The sequence below is a fragment of the Pan troglodytes genome, chromosome X (genome assembly GCF_028858775.2).
Source record: "Pan troglodytes isolate AG18354 chromosome X, NHGRI_mPanTro3-v2.0_pri, whole genome shotgun sequence".
In the NCBI taxonomy this organism is placed as follows: Eukaryota; Metazoa; Chordata; class Mammalia; order Primates; family Hominidae; genus Pan; species Pan troglodytes.
The window spans coordinates 2,014,445-2,042,059 of NC_072421.2; the positions used below are offsets into that span (position 1 = coordinate 2,014,445).

The 27,615-nt window shown below is 49.8% G+C and overlaps 1 protein-coding gene across 3 annotated transcripts in view; it reads right to left on the minus strand.

Annotated features, from left to right (window-relative positions):
* The window catches only part of P2RY8 (P2Y receptor family member 8), a 77,206-nt gene that overhangs the window by 14,578 nt on the left and 35,013 nt on the right, over window positions 1-27,615 (minus strand). Inside the window, exon 1 of one of the 3 annotated variants that reach the window (XM_016943399.4) lies at window positions 19,978-20,304. The exons of 1 other annotated variant lie outside the window; for it this stretch is intronic. The gene's annotated coding sequence lies outside the window, so the exon portion shown is untranslated. Of the gene's footprint in view, window positions 1-7,411; window positions 7,529-19,977; window positions 20,305-27,615 lie in introns of those variants that run through there. One more of the 3 variants, XR_010154833.1, reaches the window with a different exon arrangement.

The following is a 27,615-nucleotide window of genomic DNA, read 5'->3' on the forward strand; positions in this document are numbered from 1 at the left end:
AATGGGCCTCAGAAACTCAATGGAAGACAAGGATCTCAAGACTTGAAGATATAAAGACGGCACTGCAAAGCAATAACAACAACAACATGTATTCATGCAGTTCCCCTTTCTTTGGTTGACTTACTGTTGAGAAATGTCCAACACTAGCAGAGTGGAGCATATAGATTATGATGTGATTTGCCAAAGCCCAGGAGGAATGGCTGCATAGGACCCTCTCCTCACCTGCCATGGTTGCATTGAACCACTAGGGTAGGGAAGGAAGCAAGGCTCAGAGCTCCCTGCTCAAGCATCTCCCTGCAGGGGCCAAGACATCTTCTTGACCTTTGACATGTGGATCTATGGCACAGGGGCTGTCCAGAGCTGTCCATGACCCAGGCATCAGACCCCTTCCAGCTCCAGGAGGGAGGAGGTACAGGTACACACCTGGTGCTGAGCCACAAGGGTCACAGGAAGAATCCAGCTTTGGGACACCTCCTATGACCAAGTTGTTCACGATTTTACAATGTGGTCTCAGGGTCACTGTTAGTGCACCCAGACCTGTTTGAGCAAGAGTCCTTGATATCGATTTAGAAATATAATGGGTCGGCTGGGCACGGTGGCTCATGTCTGTAATCCCAGCACTTTGGGAGGCTGAGGTGGGCAGATCATGAGGTCAGGAGATGGAGACCATCCTGGCTAACACGGTGAAACCCCTTCTCTACTAAAAATACAAAAAAGAAAAAAAAAATTAGCCGGGCGTGGTGGCAGGTGCCTGTAGTCCCAGCTACTCGGGAGGCTGAGGCAGGATTATGGCATGAACCCGGGAGGCAGAGCTTGCAGTAAGCCTAGATGGCACCACTGCACTCCAGCCCGGGCGACAAAGTGAGACTCTGTCTCAAAAAGAAAAAAAAAAAAGAAATATAATGGGTTATGTAGAAGTTTGAGAGGTAGCCAAGGGTGGCTGATGCCAGGTCTAGAAGAACAAGGGTCACCTAGAAGGCTTCCCCTACCCTCAAGAATAGTTGGAAATGTAGGAAACATCCCTGGTTGTCACAACTTAAGGAAGGATGCTACTGGGATCTGGTGGGTGGAGCCCAGGGATGGCGCTCAACACCCTACCATGCACAGGAGGGTCCCCACCACAGAGAAGCATCCAGCCTCAAATATCTACAGTGCTGAGGTTGACAACCTGGCATGAGCATAAGAACTTCACCGTCAGCCTGGAGCAGTGGCTCACACCTGTAATCTCAGCACTTTGGGAGGCCGAGGTGGGTGGATCACCTGAGGTCAGGAGTTTGAGACCAGCTTGGCCAACACGGTGAAGCCCCGTCTCTACTCAAAATACAAAAACTAGCCAGGTGTGGTGGCGGGTGCCTCTAATCCCAGCTACTTGGGAGGCTGAGGCAGAAGAAGCACTTGAACCTGGGAGGCAGAGGTTGCAGTGAGCTGAGATTGTGCCATTGCACCCCAGCCTGGGCAACAGAGCAAGACTGCATCTCAAAAAAAAAAAAAAGAAGAAGAAGAAGAAGAAGAAATTCACCATCTGTCTATCCATGAATCCATTTGTTGATCTAACCCCTGTCATCCATCCATCATCTATCATCTATCTATATCAATCATCTATCAATCAGACAATCGTCTTGCAACCCTTGATCTATCATCTATCTATATCAATTATCTATCAATCGATCATCTATCTACCTATCAATCTCCTCTCTATCAATTACTTATCTATCTAGCAATCATATCTATCAATTATGAATCAATCATCTTTCTATGGATCTGTCATCTATTCATATCAATTACCTACCAATCAGTTATCTATTAATTACATCTACCATCTGTGAATCAGTTATCTAACAATCACATATACGTGTTCATCAATCATCTATCAATTATTTATCTATGCATCAATTATTTATCCATTCAATAGTTTGCAAATGTGAATGATTCAGGTATCATAATGGGGAAGATGCATCTGGCATCTGGTGGGTAGATCCCAGGGACACTCCTCAACACCCTACAGTACACAGGATGGCCCCACCACAGAGGATCATCTGGGCTGAAATGTCAGCAGTGCTAAGGCTGAGAAACCTGCCCTCAAGCAACTGTGTGACAAGAGCAGCCTTCAACAAACACACAGAGCTCAGGAGTACTTTCCAAAGAATGTCTGCAAGAGGCTTTCGGGGAGAGAAAAGACCCCAGGCAGATGTTCCTAGCAAGAAGCTGGTGTCGTGGAAAGGGACAGTGGTCTCATCATGGTTAGTGACCAGCTGTGGATGAAGAGCGATTCCTTAAAATGCCTGCACGTGCCCCTCATTGCCTTGCCGTCACGGACCTCCCACCCCATCACAGAGGAGGAGACCTGGTCTTCAGGAACACAGATGGAACATGAGCTAAAGCATCTCTTGGGCCACTGAGCTGGGGTGGGGTCAGACATCAGAGCTGTGGCCAGAAGCAATGACAAGGAGAAGTTCTTGACTCATGTGGAACTTTCCATTGGTACCTCCTGTTTCCAATCCTAAGCATTTCTCTGTATGATGGACACCAATGCTTTTAAAATGAAAAATGGTGCTGGCAGGCGTGTGTATGTGTGTGTGTGTGTGTGTGTACAGCAGGGAAGCAGAAATTATTACCAACATATCTTTTGCAAACAGGGATCATATAAACTAGAGAGATTGCAGAAGGCAGACTGTAGGTAAGAGATTGCAGAGAGGTTGTAGGGTGACAGACAGGTCCTTTTGGGAGGGAGAAGTAGGAAGAGAGTTGGTGGTTTTCAGTATGGGAAGCTGAAGTGGCACAGGTATCTTTTATTTATTTATTTATTTATTTTGAGACAGAGTCTCGCTCTGTTGTCCAGGCTGGAGTGAAGTGGCACGATCTCGGCTCACTGCAACCTCCGCCTCCCGGGTTCAAGCGATTCTCTTGCCTCAGCCTCCTGAGTATCTGGGACTACAGGTGCCTGCCACCATGCCCGGCTAATTTTTGTATTTTTAGTAGAGATGGGGGTTTCAGCATGTTGACCAGGCTGGTCTCGAACTCCTGACCTTATGATCCACCCACCTCAGCCTCCCAAAGTGCTGGGATTGCAGGTGTGAGCCACTGCGCCCGGCACAGGTATCTTTTTATGTGACCATAGATAGCAGGGGCTGGGAAAACAGAGAGGCTAGGTGGTGGGCTCATGGTGCAAAGACTATCATGGAACATACCAGAAGCCTCCTGCCCCCTGCTGTCTGCCTTTCTGGTGGTCCCTCCCCACTGAACTGCAACTTATCCTAATAAAACCAGGGTTGATACCACCACTTCCAGGTTCCCACATTCCAAGTCCCCTCAGCCACAGAAGCAGATGCAACCTCTTCTGAACTTCCAGACACCATTGAGTTTTCAACTTTGGTTTAATTTTTAGACCTTCCAATTACAGAACACACACACACACTTGTTATGAGTAAAAGAATACAGAGAAATAGAGAGCTCTGTATTCGTGTTTGTCTTTGGATCTTTCCCCTCCAGGTCCCACTTCCCTTCAGAAGTAACCTCTGGGAGTTCGTTTCCTCTGGAGCCTCCTTTCAGACACGGGTAAGTTTTATTTTGCATAGTAGGACATACACCCATCACCACCTTTGTGAATGTCTTGTGGTGTCTCTAACCATATGCCCCACAGTGAGGGGATTTGGATGGATCAACTCTGCTTCAGCCTGTGTGCTTACACACACTCCTCTGTAAGTATTTTTGTGCATACCTGTGAGAACATTTTCTAGGATCGATTTCTAGGAGAAGATCTGCTGATTTGAAGGGTGTGCATATTTTAAATGGAATGCATGTATTAGAAAGGAAGTAAGATCTAAAATCAATAATTTAAGTTTCCACCTCAAGAAACTAGAAAAAGAAGAGCAAATTAAATCTAATGGAAGAAGAAAGAAATAAATCATAAATATTAGATTAGAGGAGAAATCAGTGGATTTGAAAATAGGAAATCCATAGAGGACAGAAATCAGTGCAATTGAAAACAGCAAGTCAATAGACAAAAATCAAAACCATAGGCTTGTTCTTTGAAATAACAATCAATGAGAGTAATAAGCTTCTAGCCAGGCTAACAACAACAACAACAAAGAATGAGGACACAAGTTACTAATACTGTAAATGAAAGAGGGACATCACTACAGATCCCATGGACATTAAAAAGATCATAAAGAAATATTATAAACAATTCTGTGCCCATAAAATTGATCACCTAGATGAAAAGAACAAAAGGATAAAATCTGACAACTCACACAAGAAGAAACAGCCAATCTGAGTGAGCCTATATCTCTTAAAGAAATTGAATCGATAATTTAATAACCTTCCCAAACAAAAGGCTCCAGGCCCAGATGGGTTTACTGATGAATTTTCCCCAACATTTAAGGAAGAAATTATATTGATTCTCTACCATTCCTTCCAGAAGATAGAAACACAGGGAATATCACCAAATATCCACCCAATAAATTTCACCAATATGTGCTTACAGCTAATAGACAAGGGCAACACTCATTCTCATACCGTCGTCAACAAGGGTGACAGCAACTAGCCTGAAGGGTGAGAGGTTTCAACTCATATTTTCATCACAGCAACAGAGGTTGACATGTTTCTTTCTTTTCTTTCTTTTTTTTTTTATTGGCTGAGTCAGAGTTTCCCTCTGTCTCCTGAGCTGGACTGCAGTGGCACGACCTTGGCTCACTGCAGCTTGCGCTTCCCGGGTTTTTTTTTTTGAGACAGGGCCTTGCTCTGTCAACCAAGCTGGGGGCAGTGGTGCAATGACCGCTCACTGCAGCCTCGAACTCCTGGCCTCAAGAGATCCTTCTGTCTCAGCCTCCTGTGTAGCTGGGACATGGATGAAGCTGGAAGCCATCATTCTGAGAAACTAACAGAGGAACAGAAAACCAAACACTGCATGTTGTCACTCATAAGTTGGAGTTGAACAATGAGAACACATGGACACAGGGAGGGGAATGTCACACACCAGGGCCTGTCGGGGGGTGGGGGGATAGGGGAGGGAGAGCATTAGGACAAATACCTAATGTAGATGACGGGTTGATGGGTGCAGCAAACCACCATGGCACGTGTATACCTATGTAACCAACCTGCATGTTCTGCACATGTACCCCAGAACTTAAAGTAAAATAAAAAGAAAATAAAAGAACTTTTTTTAAAACAAAGAACCAGTATGCAAAATGTGCCAAAAAAAACTCTTAAGATTCAACCACTGGAAAAAAAAAAAACCCATTTAAACATGGGCCACCTCACCAAAGATGCTTTGCAGGTGGCAAATTCACCTACGAAAAATCACTCCATGTCGTAGCTCATCAGGGAATTGCAAATTAATACCGCCGAGACATGCCGGCCGACAGGTCTCAGGGTGACTAAGATCTAGAGATACCAACAGATGAAGTACCGGAACTCTCATTGAATGCTGGTCACAAGAAGACGGTCCCTGCACCCTCTGACCTTTAGGTCACTCTGCAGCACGCAATACATTTTTTTTTTTTCTTGAGACTGAGTCTTGCTCTGTGGTCCAGGCTGGAGTGCAATGGCACAACGTCGGCTCACTGCAACCTCCGCCTCCCGGGTTCAAGCCATTCTCCTGCCTCAGCCTCCAGAGTAGCTGACAGGCACCTGCCACCACGCCTGGCTAAGTTTTGTGTTTTTAGCAGAGATGGGATTTCACTATGTTAGCCGGGCTGGTCTTGAACTCCCGACCTCAGGTGATCCACCTGCCTCGACCTCCCAAAGTGCTGGGATTACAGGCGTGAGCCACCGTGCCCGGCCAGGTAGTCACAATTTCTTCAAGCTTTGGGTTTAAGGGATCCCAGCTTTGGGCTTAAGGGATCCCAGCTTTGGGTTTAAGGAGCCCAGCTTTGGGTTTAGGAGAGTCCAGCTTTGGGATTAGGAGAGTCCAGCTTTGGGTTTAGTGGAGCTCAGCTTCCAACCCTCGCACCCTCAAAGTTCCCCAACTTTGTAGACCCAGTGACCCCTGTTTCTGCGATAACACCTGCCTCTGAACGAACTCTGTGTTCTACTGACTTCAAAGTGACCCACCAGCCCCAGTGAACTGGCAGCTGGCAGGCATCAGGGGATAGAGGACCTGCTGGCGTCGGCCTCAGATCACAAGGCAAGAATCCTCCTAGCTAAGCACAAAAACGCGTAGGAAATGCTCTGAGCTCTGTCGCTGTGAGTTGATTTTCCTGTATTGCATCACCCAACCAAGCAGACCGTTTGCCCAGCGAGATTTGCATGCTGTCCTCCGCAGACGCCCCGTGGAGATTTTGATCTGCGTCTTCTGCAAAGGCAGCGGCCGCGTTTCTCTGATTTCTGTATCTCATTCTCAGAGTATATAGCACGGGGCTTCATCGCTGGCCAGAGAGCAGATTCTGAGAAACATAAGAAGCCCCTTTTTGAAACAAAATTAATTTGTGTGTGTGTGTGTGTGTGTGTGTGTGTATGGGTGAGGATGTCTCAACAGCAGCTGCAAAATCGGCCTCACTCTGGAAGGCAGGAAGCCACTGTACGTGGAATTAAGCTAATTAACATGAAATGCCATTTGGTGAAAAAATTAAAAAACCCAAAGTGGTTGAGTGTGTGGGTCCTGCCCTGCTGCAATAGAAGAGTGTGGAAATAGCACGTATGCTGAAATTTAAGCACTTCTGCCGTTACTGAGCCACAGTGCCAACGGTTTTAGCAGGTTATGGCAGACAGATTCATTTAACAGACGAGAGGGAGGTGGCAGGAAGGTTTGCAGGCTTGACTTCCTAACAGCTGCTCTCTGTTTAAAGATCATTGCTCTAGACATGAAGTCCTTGCCCATGCCTATGTCCTGAATGGTAGTGCCTAGGTTTTCTTCTAGGGATTTTATGGTTTTAGGTCTAAATTTAAGTCTTTAATCCATCTTGAATTAATTTTAGTATAAGGTGTAAGGAAGGGATCCAGTTTCAGCTTTCTACATATGGCTTACCAGTTTTCCCAGCACCATTTATGAAAATGTGGCACATATACACCATGGAATACTATGCAGCCATCAAAAATGATGAGTTCATGTCCTTTGTAGGGACATGGATGAAGCTGGAAACCATCATTCTCAGCAAACTATCGCAAGGACAAAAAACCAAACACCGCATGTTCTCACTCATAGGTGGGAATTGAACCATGAGAACACATGGACACAGGGTGGGGAACATCACACACCGGGGACTGTTGTGGGGTAGGGGGACGGGGGAGGGACAGCATTAGGAGATATACCTAATGCTAAATGATGAGTTAATGGGTGCAGCACACCAACATGGCACATGTATACATATGTAACAAACCTGCACGTTGTGCACAGGTACCCTAAAACTTAAAGTATAATAAAAAAAAGATAAAATCAATTATTTTAATTTAAATAAATAAATAAATAAAGATCGTTGCTCAGGGTGAGTTGACGCGGACTTGCCTTAGGATACTTTAATTGTGATCTGGTGGATTCTGCTCATCCTGTTTCCAGCCCTGTGCTCAGCAAAGCAGTCAAAGAGAAAGATCCCTGGAGAAGAAACCGAGACAGTCTCAACTACCTTGTTCCTGCCTGAAGTCAAAGCTGGGCTCCCTTAGATCCAAAGCCGGGTTTCCTTAAAACCCAAACAGGAGCCAGGCATGGTGGCTCATGCCTGTAATCCCAGCACTTTGGGAGGCTGAGGTGGGTGGATCACCTGAGGCTGGGAGTTCGAGACCAGCCTGACCAACATGGAGAAACCCCATCTGTACTAAAAATACAAAATAAGCCGGGCGTGGAGGCGCATGCCTGTAATCCCAGCTACTCAGGAGGCTGAGGCAGGAGAATTGCTTGAACCCGGGAGGCAGAGGTCGCGGTGAGCCGACATTGCGCCACTGCACTCCAGCCTGGGCAACAAGAACAAAATTTTGTCTAAAGAGAAAAAAAAAAAAAAAGAAACAACCCAAACAGGAGCTCCGTTAAAACCCAAAGCTACCCTCCCTTAGACTCAAAAACAGGCTTCCTTAAAACCCAAAGAGGGGCTCCCTTAGACCCAGAGCTGAGCTCCCCAAAACCCAAAGTTGGACTCCCCTAAACCCAAAGCTGAGCTCCCTTAACCACAGAGCTGGGTCTCCTAAACCCAATGCTGACCTGCTTTAAACCTGAAGCTGGGCTGCCTTAGACCAAAAGCTGGGCTCTCCTAAACCCAAACCTGAGCTCCCTTAAACCCAAAGCTGGGTTTCCCTAAAACTCAAAGCTGGGATCCCCTAAACCCAAAGCTGGGTTCCCCTAAACCCAAAGCTGGGCTCCCCTCAACTCAAAGCTGGGCTCCCTTAGACCCAAATCTGGACTCCCCTAAACCCGAAGCTGGGCCCTCATAGACCTAAAAAGCTGGGTTCCCCTAAACCCAAAGCTGGGCTCCCTTCGACCCAAAGCTGGGCTCCCCTTAAACTCAAAGCTGGGGTTCCTTAAACCCAAAGCTGAGCTCCACTAAACCCAAAGCTGGACTCCCCTAAAACTCAAAGCTGAGCTCCCTTAAACCCAAAGCTGGGCTCCCTTAGACCCAAAGCTGGGCCCTCATAGACCTAAAAAGCTGGGTTCCCCTAAACCCAAAGCTGGGCTCCCCTTAAACTCAAAGCTGGGCTCCTTTAAACCCAAAGCTGGGCTCCCCTAAAACTCAAAGCTGGGCTCCCTTAGACCCAAAGCTGGGCTCTCCTAAACCCAAAGCTGGGCTCTCATAGACCTAAAAAGCTGGGTTCCCCTAAACCCAAAGCTGGGCTCCTCTTAAACTCAAAGCTGGGGTCCAGTAATCCCAAAGCTGAGCTCCATTAAACCCAAAACTGGGCTCCTAAAACTGAAAGCTGAGCTCCTTTAAACCCAAAGCTGGACTCCCGTAAACCCAAAGCTGGGCCCTCATATACCTAAAAAGCTGGGTTCCCCTAAACCCAAAGCTGGGCTCCCTTCCACCGAAAGCTGGGCTCCCCTAAACTCAGGAAAGATTTTCATCTTTGAACACAAAGGAGTGTGTTTTTCTCTTGCTCCCTGGACCCAAACCCCCAATGACGGGAACCCTCAGCTGTGACAAGCCTCCAGTATATGTATTTCCCCACGTGTGAGCCAGTTTCAATCTCTCTCCTCTGAAAGGTGAAAGGGTCCCAAGGTAGCAGTGATCATAGACAGAGACTCATTTCTTTGTTCTCTTTGTGACCTAAGGGAGGTTCTCAGGCCCACAGAAAAGGATATTTTAAAAGATTTCAAAGCAGTACCCATCCTAGGCTACCCCTCAGCACAAGAAATTAACATTACAGGCCGGGCGCGGTGGCTCACGCCAGTCATCCCAGCGCTTTGGGAGGCTGAGGCGGGTGGATCACGAGGTCGGAAGTTCGAGACCAGCCTGGTCAACAAGGCAAAACCTCGTCTGTACTAAAAATACAAAAAAACATTAGCCGGGTGTCGTGGCAGGTGCCTGTCATTCCAGCTACTCGGGAGGCTGAGACGGGAGAATTGCTGGAACCCGGGAGGCGGAGGTTGCAGTGAGCTGAGATCACACCACTGCACTCCAGCCTGCGTGACAGAGCAAAACCCTGTAAAAAAAAAAAAAAGAAGAAGAAGAAGAAGACGAAGAAGAAGAAGCGGCAGCTGGGGAACCTTCCTGAGCAAAAACTAGAATCCTCTGTGTCCCATTCAAGTCCTGCGTGTTTGCAAATTGACTCCAAAAATCACCTGGTGTGTCCTCAAATAGTTAACCATGTCATGCACCAATTCTCCTCCTGGGTAAAAGCTGGAGACAAATAAAGACAGGTGGAGAATTTGTTAAGCAAACATCTGATTCCTTAATGATGTAATAATGTCTTTTTTTTTTTTTTAGAGACAGGATTTCAGTTTGTTGCTCAGGCTGGCCTCCAAGTCCTAGACTCAAGAAATCCTCCTGCCTCAGCCTCCAAAAGTGTTGAGATTACAGGTCTGAGCCACTGCACCCAGCCCTTAGTAATGTCTTTTTTCTTCTTTTGAAGGCAGATTCTCACTCGGTCGTCCAGGCTGGAGTGCAGTGGCTTCATGGCGGCTCACTGCAACCTTCACCTCTGGGGTTCAAGCAGTTCTCGTGCCTCAGCCTCCCGAGTAGCTGGAACTACAGCTGTGCGCCACCACGCCCAGCTACATTTTTGTATTTTAGCAAAGATGGGCGTTTTACCGTGTTGTCCAGGCTGGTCTCAAATTCCTGAGGTCAGGCAATCCACTTGCCTTGGCCACCCAAAATGCTAGGATTACAGGCGTGAGCCACTGTGCCCAGCCCCTTAATGATGCCTTACTGCAAATTATGGCTAAATGCATACACATTAAATTAAATATTACCTTATTAACATTTTATTTACTTTTATTTCTCTTTTATATTGTAATTAAGGCTATATGGATATGTAAATTTAATATGTAAATAATATACATAATCATATAAAGTGAAATAATGTATAAATTATTATTATATAATATTACATATATTATTTATATATTATTGTTATATAATAATTTATTTACAACTTATTTTATAATAAATTAAACATATTATATAGTATGGATATTTAATAATTATATACAATATCTTGTATAGTATCACTTATAAGTTATATATAATTTGTGTATTATATGTAACATATTGAACATAGCATATATAAAATTATATACAACATATTTTATAGATCACCTTATGTGTATATATTATTATATGTATAATACATTATTTCTGCATGTCATTTTGGTAAGTGAAGGTAGCATTAGAAAATATCTCATATAAAAAGGGGCTAGGTGTGGTGGCTCACACCTATAATCACAGCACTTTGGGAGGCTGAGACGGGTGGATCACCTGAGGCCAGGAGTTCAAGACCAGCCTGGCCAACATGGTGAAACCCTGTCTTTACTAAAAATACAAAATTATCTGGGCATGGTGGCAGGCACCTGTCATCCCAGCTACTTGGGAGGCTGAGGCAGGAGAATCGCTTGAACCCGGGAGGCGGAGGTTGCAGTGAGCGGAGATCATGCCATTGCACTCCAGGCTGTGTGAAAAGAGTGAAACTCTGTCTCAACAACAACAAAAAATGGTTGCACCCATAAAAACTTGCATATGAACGTTCGCTGCAGCACTCTTCACAACAGCCACAAGGTGGAAACAGCCCAAGTGTCCGTCAACAGACAGACAGATAAACACAACGTGGCCCCGCCATGCACACAGTGGAATAGTATACAGCCATGAAAAGGAAGAAGGCTGTGACCGAGGCTACACTGTGGATGAACCTTGAAGACATCATGCTCAGGGAGAGAAGCCAGACACAGAAGGCCACATGGTGTAGGACGCCATTTCAATAAAATGCCCAGAACATGCTGATCCATATAGAGAGAAAGCAGATGACCACGGCTGGGGCTGGGGATGGGGAAATGGGGAGTGACTTTCCCCCTAAAGGGGGTGTTTCCTTTTGCAGGAATGACAAAGTGGTGGAAATAGACAGAGGCGGCTGTTGCCCAGCACTGTGAAGGTCCTAAATGTCCCCCAGTTATTCGCTTTAAAACGGTGAGTTCATGTCAAGCATAATCTCAACAAGAAACAATTGTCTCTTGAAGCAGGAAGGACATTCCTCAGGTTTCTGTTTTACTTCCTGCGTCTGAGCTGGCCCTTCCCCTACACCCTCCTGGCTGACTCCCTGCCCACGCTGACTCCTGAATGCTCCTGCAGTCTCAGTGCTCCCCTCCTTGTTGCTTGGGTCTTCCTGTCCCTCAGAGAGCCCCGGCCGCGGCCAGGGTGACCCTTTGTCCCCAGGACAGGGCAGCCCCAGGGCCGAGCTTCCGCTTTTGGGGGATGCAGCGGTCACTGGGGCTGTAGCCAGCCTGGCCTACTCATCCCTCAGGTCCCTACCGGGGTGTCTGGGGCCGGCTGCGCAAGCCTTCCCTGTCTGTGGTCACTATGGCTGATTTGACCTTGGCTGGGCGTGAGTGGAGGGGAAGCAGTGGCCACCACTGTGTGAACTAGTGACCTCACGGTGTCCCTCAGGAAGCCACAGTGAAAGGCGTCCAAGTTCTCAAGTCCAGCATTGTTTCAATTTCCTCCTTGTCTTTCCCGGCCACACAGAGCTTCCTTCCTAGCTACCTGGAGATGACAGGGAAGGAGAAGGTCAAGTGTACTTGAGTCCTCAGGTGACATCGCCTGTTCCTAGAGCAGACGTCACACTGAATGTTTGCAAACTTTTTTTGTGCACCCATCCTAGGAAGATGCGCTTATCATCTTTGCTTTACATATGGGGACACTGAGGTGCAGAGGGCATAAGGAACCTGGGCCATGAGTGACAAGGGGCATGGTGCTTGGGACCCAGACTGTAGGTTTTCTGGGCATGTAGAAGATGCCACACTCTGCTTTGCAATAATCTCCAAATACACGCATCTGAGTGGAAACACACCTGCGCCTCTGAGCCTGAACTCTGCACCTGTCTCTGGCTGCCTGTTTCATCCTCCCTGCCCTCCCAAGGGGATTTCAGGGACCATACTGCATACTGAGAGCTCCCCAAGGAGAAGAGACCTGAAGTGTATCATCCTGGTGCTCCTTGAGGCTGGAGCATAGTCCTGGCCTGCTGGGCAGGTGCATTTGCACCTGCTCTTTGCAGGGGTTGGGGACAAGTCAGAATACAGGTAAAAAAGAGGAGGCTGGGCCAGGCGCGGTGGCTCATGCCTGTAATCCCAGCACTTTGGGAGGCCGAGGTGGGTGGATCACGAGGTCAGGAGATCGAGACCATCCTGGCTAACACGGTGAAACCCCGTCTCTACTAAAAATATAAAAAATTAGCCAGGCGTGGTGGTGGGCGCCTGTAATCCCAGTTACTCGGGAGGCTGAGGCAGGAGAATCGCTTGAACCTGGGAGGTGGAGGTTGCGGTGAGCCAAGATCACGCCACTGCACTCCAGCCTGGGCAACAAGAGCAAAACTCTGTCTAAAAAAAAAAAAAAAAAGAAGAGAAGTGGGTCTCAACAGGGTCCCCAGTGTATCACTAACAGCTGAGCCTCCAGGAGCCCCTCAGCCTGCCTGAGTTATTCCTGGAGAGGCAGAACGAGCTGAGGAATCTCACTGCCTGGTTCTGCTTTAAACCACCCTCCTGGGAAGGGGTGAATGCAAACCTACCAAGTGACTACTACTCAAAGGCTGGGGTGGTGTTTCCCCTGCTCGCTGTCAGGCACAGATGATGTGCTTATGCCAGTTTCCTTGGTACAGTGGTCTACCTGGCCCTGCAGAAGGCTGTGTCCCCACAGCGGTGGGACCAACTCACAGATATCTCCTTGCCCTAGCTCCTGTGATTCCTCTGGCCCATGCAGCTCCTTATGCCTGTCTGCACCCAGCACAGTCTTGACTGACACCTTCAACCCTCCTTCTTGGGGCATCAGCCCACCATGGACCTGCCAGAGCCTCTTGGAAATCTGCATTTCATTCCAGCCCATGGGTGCCAGCTCCTGCCTCCATGAAGACCCTCTCCTCCCCACCAGGTACCTGCTGCAAACTCCTTTGGGTCTGCTGTCCTTAGCTTAGAGCTGTGCACCCAGGATGGTCTTGGTAAATGCAGGTTGTGTGTGTGTGTGTGTGTGTGTGTGTGTGTGTGTGTGTGTGTGTGTGATACAGGACATTCCCAATGACTGTGGAGGGAATGAATGGGTGCATGTATGAATAACACTCACAGCCTCCACACAAATGTGGAGAGAATGAATGAATGACATCCAGGATTCAGTCACGCAAATGTGGAGGGAATGAATGAATGATACCCAGGGTTCACTCCCACAAATGTGGAGGGAATGAATGAATGAATGGCATCCAGGGTACACTCCTGCAAATGTGGAGGGAATGAATGGATGATACCTAGGATTCACTCCCACAAATATGGAGGGAATGAATGAATGATACCCAGGAATTCCCCACAAATGTGGAGGGAAAGAATGAATGACACCCAGAGATTCATTCCCACAAATGTGCAGGGAAAGAATGAATGACACCCAAGATTCTCTTCTGCAAATGTAGAGAAAAGTAATGAATGATGCCCAGGGCTTCCCCACAAATGTGGAGGGAATGAATGAATGATATCCAGGGATTCCTCACAAAAGTGGAGGGAATGAATGAATGACACCCAGGATTCACTTTGGCAAATGTAGAGAGAATGAATAAATGATACCCAGAGATTCCCCACAAATGTGGAGGGAATGAATGACTGACACCTAAGGATTCCCTACAAATGTAGAGAGAATGAATATCACTCAGAGATTTACTCCTGCAACAGTGGAGAGAATGAATGAATGAATGACACCTAAGGATTCCTCACAAATGTGGAGGGAATGAATGACTGACACCCAGGATTCACTTCCATAAATGTAGAGAGAATGAATTAATGACACCCAGATATTCCCCACAAATGTGGAGGGAACGAATGAATGACATCCAGGGATTCCCTGCAAATGTGGAGGGAATGAATGAATGATACCCCAGATTCACTTCTGCAAATGTAGAGAGAATGAATGAATGATACCCAGATATTCCCTGCAAATGTGGGGGGAATGAATGAATGACATCCAGGGATTCCCCACAAATGTGGAGGGAATGAATGAATGATACCCCAGATTCACTTCTGCAAATGTAGAGAGAATGAATGAATGATACCCAGATATTCCCTGCAAATGTGGGGGGAATGAATGAATGACATCCAGGGATTCCCCACAAATGTGAAGGGAATTAATGAATGACACACAGAGATTCATTCCTGCAAATGTGGAGGGAATGAAGGAATGAGTAGCACACAGGACTTGCTTGATAAACGAATGGGTGAATACATAAATCAATGACGTGTAGGGTTTTCTCCCTAAAAGTGGAGTGAATAAATGAAAGAGTGAATGCATGATGCCCACTAGTTCCTGACAAGTGTGGAGCAAATGAGTAAATGAGTGAATGAATGAATGCCACTCTGAGAATGCACAGCCAATGAGTGACGGAATGTGTGGAGCAAATGAGTAAATGAATGAATGAATGAATGAATGCCACTCTGAGAATACAGAGCGAATGAGTGATGGAATGTGTGGAGCAAACGAGTAAATGAATGAATGAATGAATGCCACTCTGAGAATGCACAGCCAATGAGTGACGGAATGTGTGGAGCAAATGAGTAAATGAGTGAATGAATGAATGCCACTCTGAGAATGCACAGCCAATGAGTGACGGAATGTGTGGAGCAAATGAGTAAATGAATGAATGCATGAATGAATGCCACTCTGAGAATGCAGAGTGAATGAGTGATGGAATGGACAGAAGGCGGCGGGGCAGTGTGGCCGTTAGCCCCACCGCCTCCCTCTGGTCCACTTTGGTCAAGCTTGCTACTGGCCCTGACCTCTCTGCTGCATCCATGGAAACTGCACCTAGCACCCCTCGCCCCTGGGGTCACTCCCTGTCTGGGCTGTGTGGTTCTCCAGGACTGCCAATCAATGAGGAGAGGGGTGTGGTCCAAGCCTTTCAATCACTGAGGATGGGGGGTGTGGTCCAAGCCTGTCAATCACTGAAGGTGGGGGTGGGTGGCCCAAGCCTGTCAATCACCCAAGAGAGGGGTGTGGCCCAAGCCTGGCCAGTTAGGGGGCCCCCCTCACCCTGTTGATAAAAATTATCTCAAGCAGTGGTCATTTGTTTCTGACATGGCTGGTCAGAACCCTTCAGGAGGTGTGACTTGTGGGTGCCAGGAGAGAGAGGGTGTCTCTTTTCCCATTTGATTCTGCTCTGAAAAGATGGGGACCCCAGGCTACCAGAGACCCTCTTTCCATCCCTATAGAGAAAGTGGTCTTCCTCCAGTGATTCCACACCCTGCAGCTGAGGGAGGCAGAAAAAGGTGGGGCTGAAACGTGGGAAGAGAGAAAGAGAAAGAGGAGAAACTGACAACCATGTAAGCTCCTGGATCCAGCCATGCCTGAAGCCCCCATAGAAATCCTAATTATCCAATTTGACCATTTCCGCCTTGACTTCAGCTAGCTCGACTCAAGTTTCTATTGCTGGCCATAGAAGACAGTTATGCCTCAAGCACTAGGGGTAGGCAGGTTGGGCTCCCAGTTGAGGGACAGAATTGTCCTAGTTCCAGAGAGAGGGCCCACGGAGCCCAGGCCACCTGCCCTGGGCTGAGACATGGTTGTTTCAAAGGCAGTCACGTATCATTCATCACTAATTCCACAGTGCAGTGGTTCAAGGCTAATGAGCCGCACTCAGCGCCCACCTCTGCCTCTTTCTGGTTGTAGGTCTTGAACACACCCCTGCCTCCATGTCTGCCTCAGTTTCCGTTACTGGTAAAACAGGGATGATCGTAACAGCACCTGTCTCATGAAGTTTCCAAAATCCCAGAGATCAGGCCAGGTGCACTTTGGGAGGCTGAGGCGGGTGGATCACGAGGTCAGGAGTTCGAGATCAGCCTGGCTAACATAGTGAGACCCCATCTCTACTAAAAAATACAAAAAATTAGCCAGGCGTGGGGGTGGGAGCCTGTAATCCCAGCTACCTGGGAGGCTGAGGCAGGAGAATCACTTGAACCCGGGAGGCGGAGGTTGCAGTGAGCAGAGGTTGCGCCATTGCACTCCAGCCTGGGCAACAGTGCGAGACAAGAAAGGAAAGAAAGGAGAGGAGAAGAGAGGAGAGGAGAGGAGGGGAGGGGAGACGAAGGGAGGGAAGGGGAGGGCAGGGGGAGGGAGGAAGAAGGAAGGAGGGAGGGAGGGAAGGAGGAAGGAGGAAGGAGGAAAGAGGAAGGAAGAAGGAAGGAGGAAAGAGGGAGGAAGGAGGGAGGAGGAAGGAGGAAGGAGGAGGAAGGAGGAAGAAGGAAGGAGGAAAGAGGGAGGAAGGAGGGAGGAGGGAGGAGGAAAGAGGGAGGAAGGAGGAAGGAGGAAAGAGGAAGGAGGAAGGAGGAGGAAGGAGGAGGAAGGAGGAAGGAGGAGGAAGGAGGAAGGAGGAGGAAGGAGGAGGAAGGAAGAAGGAGGAGGAAGGAGGAAGGAGGAAGGAGGAGGAAGGAAGAAGGAGGAGGAAGGAGGAAGGAGGAGGAAGGAGGAGGAAGGAGGAAAGAGGGAGGAAGGAGGAAGGAGGAGGAAGGAGGAGGAAGGAGGAGGAAGGAAGAAGGAGGAGGAAGGAGGAAGGAGGAGGAAGGAGGAGGAAGGAGGAAGGAGGAGGAAGGAGGAGGAAGGAGGAAAGAGGGAGGAAGGAGGGAGGAGGGAGGGAGGGAAGGAGGAAGGAGGAAGGAGGGAGGAGGGAGGGAGGGAAGGAGGAAGGAGGAAGGAGGAAGGAGGAGGAAGGAGGAGGAAGGAGGAAGGAGGAGGAAGGAGGAGGAAGGAGGAGGAAGGAGGAGGAAGGAGGAAAGAGGGAGGAAGGAGGGAGGAGGGAGGGAGGGAAGGAGGAAGGAGGAAGGAGGGAGGAGGGAGGGAGGGAAGGAGGAAGGAGGAAGGAGGAAGGAGGAAGGAGGAGGAAGGAGGAAGGAGGAGGAAGGAGGAGGAAGGAGGAGGAAGGAGGAAAGAGGGAGGAAGGAGGGAGGAGGGAGGGAGGGAAGGAGGAAGGAGGAAGGAGGAAGGAGGAAGGAGGAGGAAGGAGGAAGGAGGGAGGAGGGAGGGAGGGAAGGAGGAAGGAGGAAGGAGGAAGGAGGAGGGAGGAGGAAGGAGGAGGAAGGAGGAAGGAGGAGGAAGGAGGAAGGAGGAGGGAGGAGGAAGGAGGAAGGAGGAAGGAGGAAGGAGGAGGAAGGAGGAAGGAGGAGGAAGGAGGAAGGAGGAAGGAGGAAGGAGGAAGGAGGAGGGAGGAGGAAGGAGGAAGGAGGAAGGAGGAAGGAGGAGGAAGGAGGAGGAAGGAGGAGGAAGGAGGAGGAAGGAGGAAGGAGGAAGGAGGAGGAAGGAGGAGGAAGGAGGAAGGAGGAGGGAGGAGGGAGGAGGAAGGAGGAAGGAGGAAGGAGGAAGGAGGAAGGAGGAGGAAGGAGGAAGGAGGAGGAAGGAGGAAGGAGGAGGAAGGAGGAAGGAGGAGGAAGGAGGAAGGAGGAGGAAGGAGGAAGGAGGAAGGAGGGAGGAGGAAGGAGGAGGGAGGAGGAAGGAGGAGGGAGGAGGAGGAAGGAGGAAGGAGGAGGAAGGAGGAAGGAGGAAGGAGGAAGGAGGAGGAAGGAGGAGGAAGGAGGAAGGAGGAGGAAGGAGGAAGGAGGAGGGAGGAGGAAGGAGGAAGGAGGAGGGAGGAGGGAGGAGGAAGGAGGAAGGAGGAAGGAGGAAGGAGGAGGAAGGAGGAGGAAGGAGGAAGGAGGAGGAAGGAGGAAGGAGGAAGGAGGAGGGAGGAGGAAGGAGGAAGGAGGAAGGAGGAAGGAGGAGGAAGGAGGAGGAAGGAGGAAGGAGGAGGAAGGAGGAAGGAGGAGGAAGGAGGAAGGAGGAGGGAGGAGGAAGGAGGAAGGAGGAAGGAGGAGGAAGGAGGAAGGAGGAGGAAGGAGGAGGAAGGAGGAAGGAGGAAGGAGGAGGGAGGAGGAAGGAGGAGGGAGGAGGAAGGAGGAGGAAGGAGGAAGGAAGAGGAAGGAGGAGGAAGGAAGGAGGAGGAAGGAGGAAGGAGGAGGAAGGAGGAGGAAGGAGGAAGGAGGAGGGAGGAGGAAGGAGGAAGGAGGAAGGAGGAGGAAGGAGGAGGAAGGAGGAAGGAGGAGGAAGGAGGAAGGAGGAAGGAGGAGGGAGGAGGAAGGAGGAGGGAGGAGGAAGGAGGAGGGAGGAGGAAGGAGGAAGGAGGAGGAAGGAGGAGGAAGGAGGAAGGAAGAAGGAGGAGGGAGGAGGAAGGAGGAAGGAGGAAGGAGGAAGGAGGAGGAAGGAGGAGGAAGGAGGAAGGAGGAGGAAGGAGGGAGGAGGAGGGAGGAGGAAGGAGGAGGAAGGAGGGAGGAGGAGGGAGGAGGAGGAAGGAGGAAGGAGGAAGGAGGAGGGAGGAGGAAGGAGGAAGGAGGAAGGAGGAGGGAGGAGGAAGGAGGAAGGAGGAAGGAGGAAGGAGGAGGAAGGAGGAGGAAGGAGGAAGGAGGAAGGAGGAGGGAGGAGGAAGGAGGAGGAAGGAGGGAGGAGGAAGGAGGAGGAAGGAGGAAGGAGGAGGAAGGAGGAAGGAGGAGGAAGGAGGAGGAAGGAGGGAGGAGGAAGGAGGAGGGAGGAGGAAGGAGGAGGGAGGAGGAAGGAGGAAGGAGGAGGGAGGAGGAAGGAGGAGGAAGGAGGAGGGAGGAAGGAGGAGGAAGGAGGAGGAAGGAGGGAGGAGGAAGGAGGAGGGAGGAGGAAGGAGGAGGGAGGAGGAAGGAGGAAGGAGGAGGGAGGAGGAAGGAGGAAGGAGGGAGGAAGGAGGAAGGAGGAGGAAGGAGGAGGAAGGAGGGAGGGAGGGAAGGAAAGATGGCAGAGATAAAGCCCTTGTAAAAGTGGCTGCTGCTTCCTCCTCACTCAATCGACGTCAACTATTTTTATTGGCGAAAAACCAAGAACAACCTCTCCTCCCCACAAAACAAAAGCAAAATAAAAGCCAAAGACAGGTGTTAAGAAGATTTCGGGGAGAGCGCATTTTAAAGAAGGTGGACTTTCTTCATCCCGAGAGCCACCCAAGCCAGCGTCTCGGCGTGGGCCGGCCTGTACCCCTCGTCAAAGGAACAATTGTCTTGCAAACTGGGAATCTCCGTTAAAACGGACAAGATGATTTTGCTCTTTTCTTGCGGCAACGTCTGAAGATATGCAAGAAGGGGGTATGTTTTAGGCCAACCTCAGCCCTCTCTGCGACCGTCGAGAGCTTGTGCAAATGGCACAGCTCCTGTCTGGAGGCTGTGTGTCCTTTTGCAGGACTCTGGTGAGTCTGGGTTAAAAATCACACACCCCAAAGGGAGGCTGAGCTGAGGGCTTTCTCTGCCATTCAGCAGCGTCTCTGGCCCGGATATGCCCTGCTAGCTGGGGTATTTCTGCAGAGCAGCCTCTCCTACCCTAACACTCCCAGGTCCCCGTGACTTACAACGGTGGCTGCAGGGAGGGCAGACGTCCTGGGTGATGCTGGTCTGGTGGTGCTTGTCTGAGCAGCCGTCAAGCTAGGCAGGGGGTCCTGGGGGACCCTCCTCCTGGTCCAGAGGCGGCTGCCCTATGGGAGTGAGCTCCGCACAGAAGCAGGAGTGGAGGGCCAGCTCTCTGCTCTGCTGGGGAAAAAATCCCACTGGCTGTGCCTGCACCGCACCCTGAGACAGACACCAGCAGCCTCCGGAGACCCAGCAAGCTGCTCTTAGCTGTGATCTGTCATCTGCAGACTGAGCTTGGTGCATGGTGGTTATGAAACTGGCCAGACCAACAATAGATGGAAAAGCTTCCTCTTTTTGGCCCTGGGCCCCAGGGAGCGAGGTCAGGTAATCAGAGGGGGATTTTATGTGTTTTTCTCCTAATGCGGTATTTTTCAATTTGGCTTTTAAAAAAAAAATGAGTTTGGCCTCCATGTATGCGGGACCATTGCCTCAGAAGGGTTAGTTTAGGATTAGAAAATGGGTTAAACTTAAGGACAGCTTCTCTTGCATATATTGGATGTTACTTTATGCTTTATGTGAAAATACTAATTTTTTAAAATATGTATGTCCATAGTCACTATTTGTTTTCTTTTGAGACTGAGTCTCGCTCTGCCTCCCAACCTGGAGTGCAATGGCACCGTCTCCGCTCACTGTAACTTTCTCCTCCCAGGTTCAAATGATTCTGCCTCAGCCTCCCAAGTAGCTGGGAAGACAGGCATACATCACCACACCTGGCTAACTTTTTTTTTTTTTTTTGTATTTTTTTTTAGTAGAGACAGGGTTTCATCATGTTGATCAGGCTGGTCTTGAACTCCTGACCTTAGGTGATCCACCCGCCTCAGCCTCCCAAAGTGCTGGGATTACAGGCATGAGCCACCGTGCCCGGCTGCATATTCACTATTTAAAAGCAGTCAGTACTCATTGGATGATGCTAAGACAGTTTTTTATTTGGAAGCTTGAGGCTGCAGTGAGCTGAACTGCACTGTACTCACTGTTCGGAACTGAATTGAACTCACACCACTGCACTCCAGCCTGGGTGACAGAGCAGGACCCTGTCTTAAAAATTAAAGGGAGGGCCCTTTATTACAAACAGCGAGCTCAGTATATATTTTCTGAGTTTTGTATCTGTTACAGGCTGAATTGTACCCTCCCAAATTCATACGTTAAAGTCCTAAGCCCTGGGACCACACAATGTGGCTGTATTTGGAGGTTACCTCTTTAAAGAGTTAACTACAGTAAAATGAGGTCACCAGGAGTGGGCCCTGATCCAATAGGACCGGTGTCCTCATAAGAAGAGGAGATGAGGACACAGACACACACAGAGGGACGACCCTGTGAGGACACAGGTAGAAGACGGCGTCTCCAAGCCCAGGAGAGGGGCCTCAGGAGGAACCAGCCCTGCCCACACCTGGATCTCAGACCTCCAGCCTCCAGGACTGTGGGAGAATCAATGTCTGTTGTTTCTAAGACACCCAGTCTACGGTATTCTGTGATAGCAGCCTGAGATGGACTAAAACATCTCATAAGAAGAGGAGGTGAGGACACAGACACACACAGAGGGATGACCCTGTGAGGACACAGGGAGAAGACGGCGTCTCCAAGTCCACAAGAGAGGCCTCAGGAGGAACCAGCCCTGCCCACACCTGGATCTCAGACCTCCAGCCTCCAGGACTGTGGGAGAATCAATGTCTGTTGTTTCTAAGACACCCAGTCTACGGTATTCTGTGATAGCAGCCTGAGATGGACTAAAGCATCTCATAAGAAGAGGAGATGAGGACACAGATACAGAGGGACGACCCTGTGAGCACACAGGGAGAAGACGGCGTCTCCAAGCCCAGGAGAGAGGCCTCAGGAGGAACCAGCCCTGCCGACACCTGGATCTCAGACTTCCAGCCTCCACGACCGTGGGAGAATCAATGTGTTTTGTTTCTAAGCCGCCCAGCCTCTGGTATTCTGTGACAGCAGCCTGAGATGGACTAAGACATCTCATAAGAAGAGATGAGGACACAGACACACACAGAGGGACAACCCTGTGGGACACAGGGAGAAGACGGGGTCTCCAAGCCCAGGAGAGAGGTCTCAGGAGGAACCAGCCCTGCCCACACCTGGATCTCAGACCTCCAGCCTCCAGGACTGTGGGAGAATCAATGTCTGTGGTTTACAGTCCACCCAGTTTGCAGTGTTTTATTACGGCGGCCGAGCTAACTACCCATTCACTCTGAAGCAGTCGGGAGAAGGCAGACGTCAGAGATGCTGCCGAAACCTAGGCTGAATGGACGTGAACTTGGGTACCACTGGTTTCTCCCTGCTGTCGAATCCCAAAGACCATCTCAAGGCCATCTGGAGTCATGCTCCCCCGCCGGCTTCTCAGTAGAGACAGCACGTTATGGGGTGGGAAATGGTTATTCACAGTTGTTCAGTGGCTGCCTGCCTTGGCGTTGGGGAGCCACATGAGAATGCTCACAGCCACAGCCCTCCCGGGTGCGACTCCCCGGGATCCCGCCCTCTGCCCTCTCAGAGGATTTCTCTCTCTCTCCGCTCAGTTCGCAGGAAGCAACTTGTCTGCAGTTCCCAAATCTACTTCTTGGAGCCTCTGTCCTCTACTATTTTCCTGGAGGGAACAGGCTGGGAAGGAGGGTGGTGTCCCCTTAAAACATTCAGTCAGCTGCGGCTTCAGACGGAGCAGTCATTTGTAGATAACTAGGACATGGGATCATATTCAACACTGCTTCCTGTGAGTTTTTTTTCTTTCTTTCTTTCTTTTTTGTGAGATGGAGTCTCACTCTGTCTCCCAGGTTGGAGTGCAGTAGCGCGATGTCGGCTCCCTGCAACCTCCGCCTCCCTGGTTCAAGCAATTCTCCTGCCTCAGGCTACCGAGTAGCTGGGATGACAGGCACCCACCACCACGCCCGGCTAATTTTTGTATTTTTAGTAGAGACGGGGTTTCACCATGTTGCTCAGGCTGGTGTCGATCTCTTAACCTCGTGATCCACCCGCCTCGGCCTCCCAAAGTGCTGGGATTACAGGTGTGAGCCACCGCACCTGGCCAAGTATTTTTAATATTAGTATTTTAGAAACTCAGTCACTCCACTAGTAAACCAGTATGGATAGAAATGCAAACATCAGGCCGGGCGTGGTGACTCCCGCCTGTAATCCCAGCACTTTGGAAGGCCGAGGCGGGTGGATCACTTGAGGTCAGGAGTTCGAGACCAGTCTGATCAACATGGTGAAACCCCGTCTCTACTTAAAATACAAAAATTAGCCAGGCGTGGTGGTGGGTGCCTGTAATCCCAGCTATTCAGGAGACTGAGGCAGGAGAATCACTTGATCCCGGGAGGTGGAGGTTGCAGTGAGCTGAGATCGCGCCACTGCACTCCAGCCTGGGGGACAGAGTGGGACTCCGTCTCAAAAAAAAAAAAAAAGAAAAAAAAGAAACTCAAACATCACAGAGAGAGATCAATGTTTTTTTTTTTTTTTTAAAATAGCATGTTAATTAGGGTTTTCTCTTTTTTTTTTCAAGACAAGGTCTCACTCTGTGGCCCAAGCTGGAGTGTAGGCCGGGCACGGTGGCTCACACCTGTAATCCCAGCATTTTGGGAGGCCGAGGTGGGCAGATCGCCTGAGGTTGGGAGTTTGAGACCAGCCTGGCCAAGACGGTGAAACCCTGTGTCTACTAAAAATACACAAATTAGCCGGGCATGGTGGCGGGTGCCTGTAATCCCAGCTACTCAGGAGGCTGAGGCAGGAGAATCGCTTGAACCCGGGAGGCGGAGGTTGCGGTGAGCCGAGATCGTGCCACGGCGCTCCAGCCTGGGTGACAAGAGTAAACTCTGTCTCAAAATAAATAAATAAATAAATAGTATGCTGACAAGCAAATATGGCCTTTTCTGTTTGTTATTACGCCTGGTATCTCCAAGAAGGTACCGGACTTGCTGAGGTGTGGAGTAGCATCCAGGCTGGTGAGACATGGTTGGTTTGGGGGGCAGTGGGGCGGCGAGGGGCTTGTTGGGACCGGCTTGGAGGCCTGTGGGTGTCAGACCTGCAGCCTAGCGGGTTCTTGCCGTCCAGGAAGCTGTGAGTATTTGGTTTGGGGCAGCTGAACCCAGGAAGCAGGACTGAGGAGGTAAGAAGCAGAGAGGGATGAGCAGTCCACTCCCGCCGGGTGCCAGCCAGCAGACACGGAGAGCATGAAGGATAAAAATAAAAGACCAGCTGCTCCCTGAGAGCTGATTCCTGGTTTGCCCTGGAGACTCAAGCTGCTCCTGAACTTCAAACAGTACCCACAGTGTTAGAAAACTGTTCACGAGGCCATGCGCGGTGGCTCATGCCTGTAATACCAGCACTTTGGGAGGCCGAGGCGGGCAGATCACGAGGTCAGGAGATCGAGACCATCCTGGCTAACATGGCGAAACCCCGTCTCTACTGAAAACACAAAAAATTAGCCGGGTGTGGTGGCAGGCGCCTGTAGTCCCAGCTACTCGGGAGGCTGAGGCCGGAGAATGGCGTGAACCTGGGAGGCAGAGTTTGCAGTGAGCCGAGTTCGTACTATGTATTTACTGCGTATATTAAAACTATAACTTATGGGAAATGTGTCATTAGGTGAAACGTATTAATAAGAAAAAAAAATAAAAACAAAACAAAACAAAAAAACCCTATAATTAAAAATACTACATTCAAACAACCTGACCAAAACTCTCTAAATGATTTCCCCAAAACAGAGCCGTAAGTAACTTGGGAACAAGACAAGAGGCAACCTGGGATGTCTTTCTATTTATTTATATCTCTAATTTTTTGAGTCTGTTTTTTTGTTTTGTTTTGTTTTGTTTTTCTTTTTGAGACAGAGTCTCGCTCTGTGGCCCAGGGTGGAGTGCAGTGGTGTGATCTCAGCTCACTGCAAGCTCCGCCTCCCGGGTTCACGCCATTCTCCTGCCTCAGCCTCCCGAGTAGCTGGGACCACAGGCGCCCGCCACCACGCCCGGCTAAGTTTTTGTATTTTTAGTAGAGACGGGGTTTCACCGTGTTAGCCAGGATGGTCTCGATCTCCTGACCTCATGATCCGCCCACCTCGGCCTCCCAAAGTGCTGGGATGACAGGCGTGAGCCACCGCGCCCAGCCTGTTTTTGTTTTTTAATGTTTTTTTTTAGTTTTCGGTGTACAAATCTACTTTCACGATTAATTTCTAAGTGTTTTATTCTTTTTGGTGTTATTGTTAATGTAATTGTTTTCTTATTCTCTTATTTATGTACTTATTTTGAGGTAGGGTCTCACTCTCTTGCCCAGGCTGGAGTGCATTGGCACAATCATGGCTCACAGCAGCCTTGAACTCCTGGGTTCTAGTGATCCTCCCACCTCAGCTTCCCAAGTAGCTGGGACTACAGGCGTGCACCACCATGCCCAGCTAATTTTTTTTTTGTTTTTTGAGACGGAGCCTCACTCTGTCATCTAGGCTGGAGTGCAGTGGTGTGATCTCAGCTCACTGCAACCTCTGCCTCCCGAGTTCAAGTGATTCTCCTGCCTCAGCCTCCCGAGTAGCTGGGATTCCAGGTACACGCCACCACACCCAGCTAATTTTTGTATTTTTGATAGAGACGGGGTTTCTACTAAATGTTGGCCAGGCTGGTCTCGAACTCCTGACCTCAGGTGATCCTCCCACCTTGCCCTCCCAAAGTCTTGGGATTACAGGCGGGAGGCCCTGCGCCTGGCCACGTTAATTCTTTAGAAGTCAACAGAGGCCCATTGCTCTGAGCCGCCGCCACCCCCGGCCCTGTTTGTGACGACCAATGGGCTGCCGTGGACGTAGGATTTTGGGTGCTAAAACCAGGAAAGCCCCCGCAGCACCCAGGCTCCGAGGCTCTGGGAGACAGGGTGTGAAAGACACAACCTCCCCGCCAGAGGGAAATGACCCATTACAATCCCCTGGGTGGTTTTCCAGGCCAAGCAGCTGGGGCCGCCTGTCTGGCCCAGGGTGGCCTGAATCTCTCGGTTCTGTCCTGGGAGAGGTGGGGATTTTTAAGCCTGACCTTTTAACTTTACCACAGGGCTGCTATCCAGCCTTCCTTCCTGTGACAGACTCTACGCCCATCTTCCAAAGCTCACAGAGCTGGCCGGGGAGTCCCAGGGCCCTCTTGTGAACTACGTCTTGGAAGGAGGTGGCTGTGTCTTCTCAGATACCATGTCCAGGCTTACATCTGAATCTTTTCGGTCCGACTTCAAGGGACGTAAATATCAGACCCCTGGAAGCACTCTGTGCATCCCTGTGATGGTGCTTTGCAGACTTTTGGCCTGTGTTTGACTTTCTGATGCGTTTTCATTTTCACTTTCATTTTTCTGTATTTATTTATGGAGACATAAGGTCTTGCTCTGTTGCCCCAGGCTGGAGTGCCATGGTGACATTATATAGCTCACTGCAACCTCAACTTCCTGGCCTGAACCGATCCTCCCACCTCAGCCTCCTGAGCAGCTGGGACCACAGGTGCACACCACCATGGCTGGCTAATTATTTATTTTTGTAGACATAGGGGTCTCACTATATTGCCCCGTCTTAGTTTTCATTTTTATTTATTATTATTATTATTATTTGAGACAAAGTTTCACTCTGTTGCCCAGGCTGGAGTGCAGTGGTGCGATCTTGGCTCACTGCAACCTCCATCTCCCGGGTTCAAGTGATTCTCCTGCCTCAGCCTCCCGAGTAGCTGGGATTACAGGCATTTGCCACCACGCCCAGCTAATTTTTTGTATTTTTAGTAGAGATGGGGTTTCACCGTGTTAGCCAGGATGGTCTCGATATCTGGACCTTGTGATCTGCCTGTCTCGGCCTCCCAAAGTGCTGGGATTACAGGCATGAGCCACCACACCCGGCGAGTTTTCATTTTGATTATTATTTTTTTTTTGAGATGAAATCTTGCTCTGTCACCCAGGTTGGAGTGCAGCGCTGTGATCTTGCCTCACTGCAACCTCCGCCTCCCGGGTTCAAATGATTCTCCTGCCTCGGCCTCTTGAATATCTGGAACTACGGGCATGTGCCACCACACCCAGCTCATTTTTGTATTATTAGTAGACACAGGGTTTTACCGTGGTGGCCAGGCTGGTCTTGAACTCCTGACCTCAGGTGATCCGCCCGCCTCGGCCTCTCAAAGTGCTGGGATGACAGACGTGAGCCACCACGCCTGGCCTCATCTTTCTATTTGGAAGTAAAGTCCTGTCTAGGTTTCTGAGGAGTGGGACCACATCACTGAAGATACACGAGCAAGAACATGGATTTGCTTATCTCTGTTTTGGTCATGTCCTCCCGGGGGGCAGGGGTGGGGGTGGCAAACCTCCTCCCCTCCCTCCCCCACTTCGAACACAGAGTGAGTGTTGGTGACACTCAGCCAGGGACAGGACCCCACTGCGAGCCAGGTTCCTCTTTCTACTGACTCTCTGGGGACCCTGTTTGCCTCCCTGCAACACGCTTTGCCGAAGAGCGTCTGTGCTGGCTGCCACGTGAGCCGCCCCTGTCCCTACTCTCAGCAGCCTTCCCCACCTGCAAACCCACATCGGGGGCCTCCCATGCTGGGTTGGATGGTGGCCCCCAGAGATATGTCCGTGTCCTGAGCCCTGCT